The sequence below is a fragment of the Perca flavescens genome, chromosome 7, assembly GCF_004354835.1.
Source record: "Perca flavescens isolate YP-PL-M2 chromosome 7, PFLA_1.0, whole genome shotgun sequence".
Lineage (NCBI taxonomy): Eukaryota > Metazoa > Chordata > Actinopteri > Perciformes > Percidae > Perca > Perca flavescens.
In genome coordinates, this window is record NC_041337.1 from 2,863,227 (window position 1) to 2,874,710 (window position 11,484).

Genomic DNA, 11,484 nt, shown 5'->3' on the forward strand with positions numbered 1-11,484 from the left:
TCCTCTGACTGCTGTGAAAGCGTGTCAGACATTTAAAGCATTAAAGCTGTCTGACACTGTTTTAAACATACCTGTTTGAAACGGGCAGATTGTTTGGCCTGTGGCATTGCTGTCTGTAGTTTTCTTAACTACATTTTAGTGTCGTCTTTTTAGAAAGACGTTTTTAAAGTATCTGTGTGTTCAGCTCTCAGTACATGTGTAGCTTCTAATTGAATCTCTGTGGGCTGATGTTTAATTAGGGTTAGCGTTAGGATATCTGTGTTTAAGACTCCGCAGTGAGAGTGGCTTGGATCATGAGCCGAGCATGAGCTGACCTCGCCCCCATGCATGCTAGTTCATTATCAGGGTCAGAGTAGGAGAAAAACGGAGCGAATAGTGGACAGTAAGAATTCGTGGAGGATGGAGTTTAACAGTTTACAGCTAGTTTGGATTACCTGTGTGCGTAAATGATACAAAAGTAAGTGCTTTTATTATTTGCCTTATGTGTGTATTTATATGACTGTTCACCAGAAAGCTTTAAGTTGTTGAGCTAAGGTTGTGTTAAAATGTTAGGTTACAGTTTATAGCTCATATATTGTGCTAGTCTAGATGCCTTAATGAAATGTTGCAGAGGTATTTGCACTTTCTTCATTTAAGTGACTCCTTTTTTCAGTTATTAACGTGCACGGCAATTTTCTGTCTCATATAAAGGAGTGGTATATTACATTATGTCTATATCATTTCTGTAGCTGTGTTTCATTCAGTTTAATGTGTTTAGTGTTTATTATAATATCTGAAATATATACAACTGTGTATTTAAGGATACACAACGCATTAGTGGATAATGTGTTTGAGTGTAAGTGTAGTTTATTAGTCTTACTGTCACATTGAGTAATATAGCATAGTCTTTTATTGATATGAATGTGCTATTATCTGAAAGCTACTGTATTAATGTACTATTAATACTACTGTGTTATTAATGGCAGCCTTATTATATGTATAATTGTTTTCTGTGGTTTGTTATGTTTCCTTGTAGACCACCCACACATACTCCCACCCACAACTGTTAATTAAACTGGAGAAAGGGAAGTTCTGTGTCTGATCAACACACCGTGGCGACGGCTACTACACCTGAACCACTTAGACTCATCTACAATCTGCTTCATTATACATTTCATGTTAGCTTCTAGGAGTCATGTTATGTTACCGCTGATGAAGATTTGCCTGATTTTGCCTTTTCATAGTAAAAGCAGTTACATGACAAAATAATGGGGCTTTTGTTAAAAAAATGTTGTTAGAAACTATTATGCTTGTGTGTTAAACTGTTGCATGAAACTGTTATTCAACTTTATCTGTGCATAACAGATAAGGAAGGACTGAGGGATCTTGCAAGAACAGAAAGTGCCTGTGGGCAAAGCGCATGATGTGTGGGAGATCATGGGGGAAGCGCAAGATAAGAATGTGTTTGCTGCCTTTGTGTTTTATGTAACCATGGGTGTAACATGCTTTTAAAAATCAGCTGATCAGGGTGATGGGCAGTCAATATCTGTACTCATGAGGTGCATGCAATTGATACCTTGTTGCAAGTCAACTAGCTTTGAAGAAGACTCTGATAGTTATCCTAACAGCTTTTATTGTTGTTCTGTGTGAATGTGAGGAAAATGAGAGGAGACAGCAGCTCCTGAATATCTCTGCATGCTTTGATTTGTACAGAATCCAGAGTGAGTCCAGCAGCCAGAGTGGAGATCTGCTGGAATGGAGGAGGACAACCAGCAGCCGGAGCAGCGGAGCAACAAGATCCCCAGAAGACGAGCAGCAGACTCGCACTCTGATATGAGCGATGGTCAGGTCAGTGTTCAGGACACAAAAACCACTCTAAAAAACAGTAGCGCCGAGATCTAAAAGTGGCTGATGGTCAGTTGTTAGCCAACGCTCAATGACAGTTAGGTAATTATATATATTCTTGCAGATGTACCCAAAGTATTAGACTTAACATGAGCTAACATGGCTTCGCTACCACAGTGGCTTATTCCCACAGACTGTGCTTATGCCACAAAACGTTAATGTAATTCATTCAAAGTGGACTTATTGTGAATAACAAATAACATTATGCCATACGTATGCATTATGCGGTTAATGTTTCTTAATGTGGAGTGTTATAATGGAATGTGTGATCACATTCTAATAAACATGCCAAGAGTAATTTTATTTTTCATTTTATTATGGTGTAAATAATAAAGTACTGTTAGGCTCCAGTCAGACCCAGAACTGAGAAACAGGAACACAAACACAGATGAGCAGTTTACAGTGTTTATTAGAAACAATGTTTGATAGTGGAGGAGGGAGATGGCCAGGATAGCTGCTCCAGGTAGGGTCGAAGCCGGAGATCAGAAGGCGGGTGTGTGGCCAGGCAGCGAAGATGACGGCTGGGTGGAATGGCTGGTTGAGAGCGGAGTGGCGAGGTGAGTAGGCAGCGAGGAGGCAGATGAAAGCTGATGAGCAGCGGGTCCAGAGGCAGAATCTGAGCAGAGAAGGAATGCGTGAGCCAGAGCATAAATGAGGCAACAACCAAACTGAAAACAGGGATAAGTCTCTCAAGCACAGAGTAGAGCCACGTTACCACGAGAATGGTTGCAACGAACTGGCGCTGAAGAGGTGAACAGCCCGGGTTGATAACTGTTGGTTGATAACTGGAATGATCTGCAGCTGGCTGGAGCAGAGCAGGTGAGAGTGGCCACGCCCCTTGACCTAGATCCTCTTGAGTGACATGGAAGCTGGTGGAGACAGACACAGACAACACACACACAAGGGAAAGGGGAACAGGAAAACAGGCAGGGACAGGGAGACAGACACTGATCCACAACAAGTACAGTTTAGTTTGCTCTAAGGTTGTTAGCTTTAAATCTTATATAAAACGTTAGTCATACTGTTAGCTATAGTTTTAATATTAATTCAGGCTAGGGTACTTCGGTAATGATATATAGAATTATTTAGTTAACGTAGCTTTCCTTTCAAAAGCATCACTCATATCCCAGCATTCTGTTATTGATTAGTCAGACTGGCTACGGTGGCAAGCATAGACATAAAAACATATGTATAATTATACAGTCTATGGTGGCGGTATAGGCATAAGCAAATCCCCTTGTGGTACATGCTGCTCACTACAGCGGCATTTGATGGCATATGCCACTGTGGTACAGCAACATAAACGGATCCCCTGGCGGAACTGACCACTCACTACACCGACCAGCCACAGGCGCTGATGGCATATGCCAGTGTGGTACGTGTTAGGATAATTATTTATCAAGTCACTGGAGTTGTTTCTCAAGGTCCAATGTGTAGGAATTTCTCCCATCTAGCGCTGAGATCATATATCGCAATCAACTCTCTTGCGCCACACAGTTGTAAGTACGTATTACAGCCACGGTAGTCTTCATGCTTCAAAAAGCCTGTCTTTTGCTCTTGTCAATCTCCTTTTTCTTTTTCTGGGCAAAGAAGAAGACTCCTGTTCCTGAAAAACGGAACTGAAATTTGTCCTCCATGTTTCCTTCTTCCTATGCTTCAAACTTGCCGGGGCTGGGAAGCTACGATACCCATTTGCAGCATTAGCGGCACATGTGAGTTTATCAAGTGACAGTGAAAAGTATGTCCCTTACCGGCTAACGTATTTCAACAAAGCGCATGAATATGGAGCATCTACCCCAGTTCATGCAAGTGCAAATGTAAAATTTAAAGCCATTAGGAATATTTGGAATTGATGGTGGTGGTAAATTTTGTGACGTCACGAGGCTGTGTCCTGGACGGACGTTACATCCCCCTGAGATGGCTGCAAGCACAGACAGCTATGGCTCCATCCGCTGGTATAATCGGGAACTCCACCCCTCTGTGGCCAATGTTCCCACACAGCTGTGACAAATCAGGAGCTGATGAGCTGAAGGGTTTTTAAGGGATAGACACACACTTAGAGAGGTCTATGTGTGGTGGGGAGACACGGTCTCCAAGCTGGGCTCCCAGGAGGACGAGAGCACTGTGCTACTATTGCCATGAGGAATATAAAGAGTTGGAGAGACTTATCTGTGGAAAGGACTCACTGTTGGAAGTGTTCACCTGTGGAAATACGTGAGAGACATTTGGAAGGACTTACTGCTGGCTTGGCCACTAGCTGCAGCCTGGACTACCGTAAGGCTGAGAAAAACAGTTTATTTTCCTGAGGGAGAGCATTATGATTTCAAGATGCCGAAGAGACATCCCTGAAGTGTTGGCCCTTAAAGAGCAACAAGATGTCTACATTCTGTTATGTTTTCATTGACTTCCAAGAACTTTAATAAATTCCTTATTATTTGAACCTCGTCTCCTTGCACTACTTGAGCCACCCCGCTGACAGCTGTGTAGCCTCTCATGACGTCACAATATTTATGAAAAAGGACAAGTTTGTGAACGGGCATGTAGCAGTTCCACTGCAGTAGACCTCTGTTCGTAGATAACTACAAACACACAGGGAGGAATATTTGCCACAGCTCTCTATTTGAGGATCGCATCAGCAATGAATTGTCCCACAATCCGTTCGCAATGAATTGTCCCACAATCCGTTCAGGAGCTCCCTCGCTCCCACTTGGCCCGAGGCTCTCGGTCACGAGGGCAAAACTTGCGCTGTCCAGCTCCCCACACAGTGTCCACGTCTCCTCTCTCACAGTCGGCCATCAAAAGCTTGCTCCAGCTCACTACTGCTTTAAAGGGAGAACATGATCAGACAACTCGCTGCAGCTGTAGCAATCAGTCCCTCCCTACCTGCTCACCTGAACCTCCTCCCCACACCCCCTCCACACCACCACAGGGCAACACAGATTTTGATAATGAACTAAACCCGTTGCACACTGGACCTTTAAGCTTATTTTACTTGTGCAAGTAGAGTCAGTTTACAGCACTTCAGCATAAGTACAGAAAATGTGTTCTTTTTTTAAAGGAGTTGAGAGTCAAGTTAGTTATTCGGTTCATGCAATCAGTGGCTTTTCTTCTTATCTCTAGTCAGGCCCGGCATCTCCTCCACACTATGCGCTCTGCCCTCAGGGATACATTCTGTGCTCCTTGCAAGGTCACTCAGCCTTCATGATTAACCAATGAAAGACCCAAATACCAAAACAGAAATACTAAAACAGCAGTTTGGATGCAAATGGTTTAACAAAGAAATTGAAGCAAAACCGTTCTAAGCATACATTTACTAACCGTACGTTAATACCTTTTACAGCAGGTTAATACATCCATAATAAGCCTCTACGGTAGCGAAGCCAATAGCCATGTTAGGTCATGTTAGCGCTAATACATTGGGTACATCTGTAGGGATATATGTGAAATTACTTAACTGTTTGTCACTGAGCGTTGCCTAATGTTACCACGTCCATCTGCCATTAAATGGTGTGCCGGTGGAATACCACCTGCACAGGTCGGTGTAGTGAGCGGCCAGTGGCGCCAGGGGAGCGGTTTATGCCGCTGACCAATAGCCACTTTTTGATCTCGGCGTCACTCCTAAAGAAACCAGGGGCCCGTTTCAGGAAGGAGGTTTAACAAACTCTGAGTCTAACCCTGAACTCAGAGTAGGTTCACTCAGAGTTAAGCGTGTGCACCACCACAATAAAAAGGCAGCATGAATGGAGCCATGATACTACGATTCACCATTCTAACAACCACAAACAAACTGGTCGGCGAAAATACTCATGCGCACATACAGTGAGTTTGAACATATTTTTCGTTAAAAAAGCAACACAGCGGCTGCTGCAAAAGAGAGAGAATTTGCGTGGGAGAAAATTGCTGCTATAGTAAATGAGTAAGCTCTAATATAGTGTATTAATATCATATTTAATCATAAGTACATTACTGGTGAAATGGTATTGAACCTATCATCTATAAAAGTCCTAGACCAATTAATCCCATTCTGAGGCCGCAGCACCATCGTTAACAGAATTATAATTCATAATTTTTTTATTTCAAAGGGTTTACATCATTAACCTGCAATACTGTGGAACTCCTTTTTAATGGCTCTAACTGGTTTATGTCCAAAAACAGGTTAAAAAACGTTCCAGAGCGAGTCACATTCTTCTGACGGCGCTTTGCTACACAGTGGCTTTACTAATATGCTCTTTATCACCAATATAATAAAGAAAACTGTTGTTTGCAAAAAAAGGAATGTGACACAAAGAATGTGCTGGGATGTCCACGATGGTTGACGTTAGCGATATGAGGACAGATAAGGTTATGTTGGCTACATAACTGGTAGACTGGAAAGAAAAATGATACCGCTCAAAGAGGTAGTTATCTGGAAATGAAAATACATCTATAGTTGGGGCCTCAATATCATCTCCTAACGTATTTTTAACTCCCTGCAAAGTCATAAAGCTTCTTCATCAACGGGATTGTCAACAAAAGGAAATGCCATGTTTTGAAAAAAAAAAACGTTTTATAGTCTGTCTATCACAGTTAATAAACCAACCCTTTTTTTTCATTCATGCAGATAACACACGCTATACAGTAATGCACCTGATACTGACTGAATGAATGAATGAGGAAATGAAAGAGCACTGGGTCCGAGGAAGGAGAAACTCACGGTTTCTTGAAGAAAACCTGCTCCCGACCAGGTTCGGTTCACAGCCTCAGTTACCATAGTTACTGACTCTGATGTTAAGTTACCTCTCTTTCTGAAACGGGCTGGAGTTACCCCTCTCTCTCAGGTTTGATTAACCTCCCTTTCTGAAACAGAGTGAGAGTTCCCCTCATCTCAGGGTTAAAAAACTAAGAGTTTTCACTAAACCTGCTTTCTGAAACGGGCCTCTGAGGGTTATTTCACAAAACCTTGATAGCGGATTAGGCCGGGATTTCCCAGGTATCCTGGATGTATTAAGCTTTGACTTGGTTTCACGAAAGTAGAGGCAGATAAGTTATCATGGAGATTTATTCTGTGCAGCTAGCCTGCTCCTGACCAGGCTAACAGCCAGGATTTATTAATTCTGGACCCTTTTCTGTTCACTCAGCAGTGCTTTTACCTTATTATTATTAGCCTGCATTAAAATACAACAGGTACATATTGCTGTTCAGTTAAGTCCTGTTATTATTTTAACATTGGGACCATTATTTAAATAAATATTCATGTCATTGGTGCTGTTATATTGCCTTTATGAAGACTAATAAACTGGTGTTCATATTGTTGTTAGAAGTATGGTGAATATAGTATGACAGTTGTTGGGATAAATAAAAAAGGCTGATAATGTTTTAAATGTGTTTTAAATGAAGTCAGTGATGAAGGATAATATATAAAGTCCTATACACGTGTTTCTATAATGGTTCTAACAATGGCAGACTGGTCAGAGACCAATACATTTTTTAGATGATTTATTTATTTTTGTATTCTTTGACAAGTATATTATGTATCCATGTGCATTGTATTTGGCGTTCTTAGCATACAGTGTGAGTTCTGTCTAATAAACTGGGACTATAATTTGAGAGACTTGTACAATTATACTTTAGACTACTGTACATTCATGAAACAACAGGGAGAGGACACCTCAATGTTTTTTATATATATTATTACATTGTACCATTATATTTTGCCGTTTTTTTTTAACTGATGTATACACTGTTACAGTCATGTTTACAGTGTGCATTGAGTTTATCACTTAATTATCTTTATAGTTTCTAGATTTCAGAGTCCAAGTTCTTCAGTGTTTTTCTTTTCTGTGTCCATATATACGAGGAAGCAAACATATAATATGTAGAGAAGGAAACTCGGCCTCTGTAAAAACAAAACAAAAGTGGCAGATAATAGTGGACTGACTGAATGCTAGTCTAAAAATATACATTTATGAACTACTGCTCTTAACTGAAACCATTGAAGGAGTCACTTGTCATTTGCACAAACAAACAGCTGTAAACTTTGCCTTAAAAGCTAGCAGTGGGAGTTAATGTGTTAATTAGGAAATGTATATTTTAGCCAATACGAGAGCGAGGGAGAGACAGACTGAGAGAGTGAATCATATTCTAACATTTTAGAATTTAAGATTTCCTGAGTAACATTATCTTCTGCTCACTTTTAAGGCAAAGAGTACAACTGTTAATTTCTGCAAATGATTAGTAGCCTAACTCCTTGAATGGTATGATTATGACGGTTTCAGTCCAGAGCTGTGGTCAGTAAATGTATATTTTTAGGCTGCTTACACATTCAGGCATTCCGCGATCATCTGCCAAGCTTTCTCTCACTGTTTCATTACAGCGTTACAGTTGTTTGATTACAACTTGCCTGAAATATTTCTGAATGTTTCGGAACTTATAAAAGTTATGAAGACTACATTTGCTTCCATAATAACATGTCTGCAACTGGCACATATTTTCCTTCATTTTGTCATAAATGATGTATGAAGAGTGAAAATTGTGAGTGAGAGCAAGTCCAGGGTTTAAAGAAGGTTTTTCACTAACTCTCTCTGTTTGTCTGTTGGTATAGAAACGGAGAGGAGGAGAGGGACCCAAACGTCACCACTGTCAGCACTGTGACAAATCCTTCACAACATCAAAATATTTAAAGATTCATCAGAGAGTTCACACTGGACAGAATCTACACATCTGTGATCAATGTGGGGCAGCTTTCATACAACAGAGTAACCTAAAAAAACATCAACGCATTCACACTGGACAGAAGCCGTACAGCTGTGATCAATGTGGGGCCGCATTCACACTACAGAGTAACCTAAAAAGACATCAACTGATTCACACTGGAGAGACGCCGTACAGCTGTGCTCAATGTGGGAAAACTTTTACTCAGAGTGGTAACCTAGAAATTCACCAACGTGTTCACACTGGAGAGAAGCCGTACTGGTGTGAACAATGTGGGGAAACATTTTCTGAGAGTAGTCACCTTAAAACACATCAACGCATTCACACTGGAGATAAACCTTACAGCTGTGATTTATGTGGTAAAACCTTTTCTAGGAGTGGTAACCTAGAAAGCCACCGACGCGTTCACACTGGAGAGAAGCCGTACTGGTGTGAACAATGTGGGAAAACCTTTTTTCTCAGAGTAGTAACCTTAAAAGACACCAGCGCATTCACACTGCCTCGTAGTGAACATGTTTCAGAGCCAAGCTGTTTCCTCCTGCCTCCTCCTCCTCATGCCCTGATAGCTGTGTTGTTATATTCTGATCTTCTCTCCACATTGTAGGCTGACCAGCAGTAACTTTATCTTCTGAACAGCATGTACGTTATCCTCGCTACGACCACATATTACGCTCCCTTCCTTTGAAGGGATTAATTCCACTCAAACTTAGCTTTTATTCCTGTAATAAAATATTTTGAGTTCAGGGTTCAACTGCTAGTGCTACTTAACTAATGCTGCAACAAAGGAGTATTTGTTCTTAATTCAAAAAGTCCCATCACTGTTTACTAAGGTAATGTCAAATTGCTGAAATATTTAGTCTGTTGTCCCTTAAGATGAAGAAAAGAAGCAAATCTTCATAACTGGGAAGCTTTATGGGAAGCTTTAATCAGAACATGTCTGCTGCTGCTGCTTAAAAAATAACTTGAACAGTTAACGTGTTAATGTGCGTCTGTGCCGCCGCCATCTTGGAATGAACAACTGATCTTAAAGACTCATAGAAAAAGATTTTTGTACTGCTTTTGGATGTTCATGTAAGAAATGCTAAACAAAGCAACATGGAATAACATTTCACGGATGAAAAAGATATTTTACAATATTTAACGAAAGCGTTGAATTTAATATCACAAAAGGTAACATGAATCCTTCTTTTAAGCTAACAATAATTTAAGTGACTGTCCTGATACTGAATTAATCTAATGCTAGCTTGTGTCAGGTTAAGTATTTGTTATTTCAGTAATTAGTAATAGTTTGTTATGTGTGTTACTGAACAGTTTCTTTAATTGTGGATAGACCTTCTGCCTCCATAGACATAGATGTGGCATCTACGTATACATATATCTTTTATATTCCATATGCTTCTTCAGTGGATTAGACACATGAGAACAGCTGGTTGTATTCCGTTGGAAGTTTGCGAGCTTTTGGCTAATTCTGGCATTTTTAACCCATTTTTTAACCCATGTACAATGTACAATTTTATTAATTTGCTCTGTCCTCTTCTTAAATAAACTGAATAGAATTGAACTTTCACATTAAGTTTCTTACTTTTTTACAAGTGTATTCTTCTTTATGACACTCTTATGACTCCATATCATCCTTCAGTTTATCACAAACATTCAACATCAACACACATCTGGAGATACATGGACATACATACAGTTTTCCTTTGGAAAACTGTCCTTTTGAAAAGTAAGTAGAAAGTCATTTCCTGCAGAAAATGCTTGTGAATGCTGAAAAGCTAAATTGCTAAAGCTTAACTAGATGGCTTTAATGCGTAAGAAGAAGGTGAAACAGTAATAATAGTTGGAAAAGTTGGAATGGTTTAAATTAGTTTACATTTCATTAAAATGTTAAATAACACCAAACATGTATAATAAAAAAGTGGAATATTTTAAGGTTTTCTGAAAAGCTGTCACTACACTGAATTGCAGGCTTCAATGTGTAAGAAGAAGTTTAAGTTGTAGGGAAACGTTCGCCTCCAGTTCTCCTTAAGTTTTGATTCCACCTTAAAAAAATACATGTTTCGGCCATTGGGTGGCAGTGTTTATCGCAACAAACTAGACTCTGTTAAATTCAGATAAATTAGTCTCTGTAAAATTTGGATTAACTGGTATCAAAATTATATTACTGAACTCTTGAGAGACTAGACATGACATGAAGAGATGAGAACCAACATGAACCTTGAGAAACTACACAAGACATAAAAAGGCATGACATGACATGAAGAGAGTCATGGCATTTCTAACAGAGTGTACATCACATCAGAGAGCTTTATGGCTATAGATGTAGGTAGACCTAGATCCGTGTGTGTGTGTGTGTGTGTGTGTGAGTGAGGGAGTGAGAGATAGCAAGCAGTTCTCACCACAGTAGCAGAGGAAGAGTGTGTGTGTATATGTGTGTGTGTGTGTGTGTGTGTGTGTGTGTGTGTGTGTGTGTGTGTGTGTGTGTGTGTGAGTAGTTCTCACCCTGGGAGCAGAGTAAGTGTGTATGCGTGTATGTGCAGGTCTCAGGTCTCCAGTTCCCTGGCTTCTGAAGCACAGTGCATCTCCTGCTGAGCTCATGCGGAGGTCCACACTGGACCATGCCCACGGGTAAGTGAAGTCACTCCTCCGCAGGCCAATCCCGATGGGTATTGCCAGCCCCGCCCCTGCAGCTTCTGCTTCTGCAGTGAAGGCTGTCTGCTCCTCCTGGTTCAGGATGCTGGCCAGATCTCCCCCCATTTTCCTGCACGCCTCTTCAACATTGTCCCAGATCATCGTCTACCCCACAAACAGGAACACCTTCACACTCCTCCCAGAGTCGCTGTACACTGGAAACAAGAATAACAAAAAACCTCAACACATTCACCACATCACAAACACTCACACATTAAA

The 11,484-nt window shown here is 40.6% G+C and overlaps 1 pseudogene; it reads left to right on the forward strand.

Moving 5' to 3' along the window:
• Nucleotides 1–253: 253 nt before the first annotated feature.
• LOC114559257 (zinc finger protein 239-like) lies at nt 254–10,141 on the forward strand (annotated as a pseudogene).
• The last annotated feature ends 1,343 nt before the right edge of the window (nt 10,142–11,484 follow it).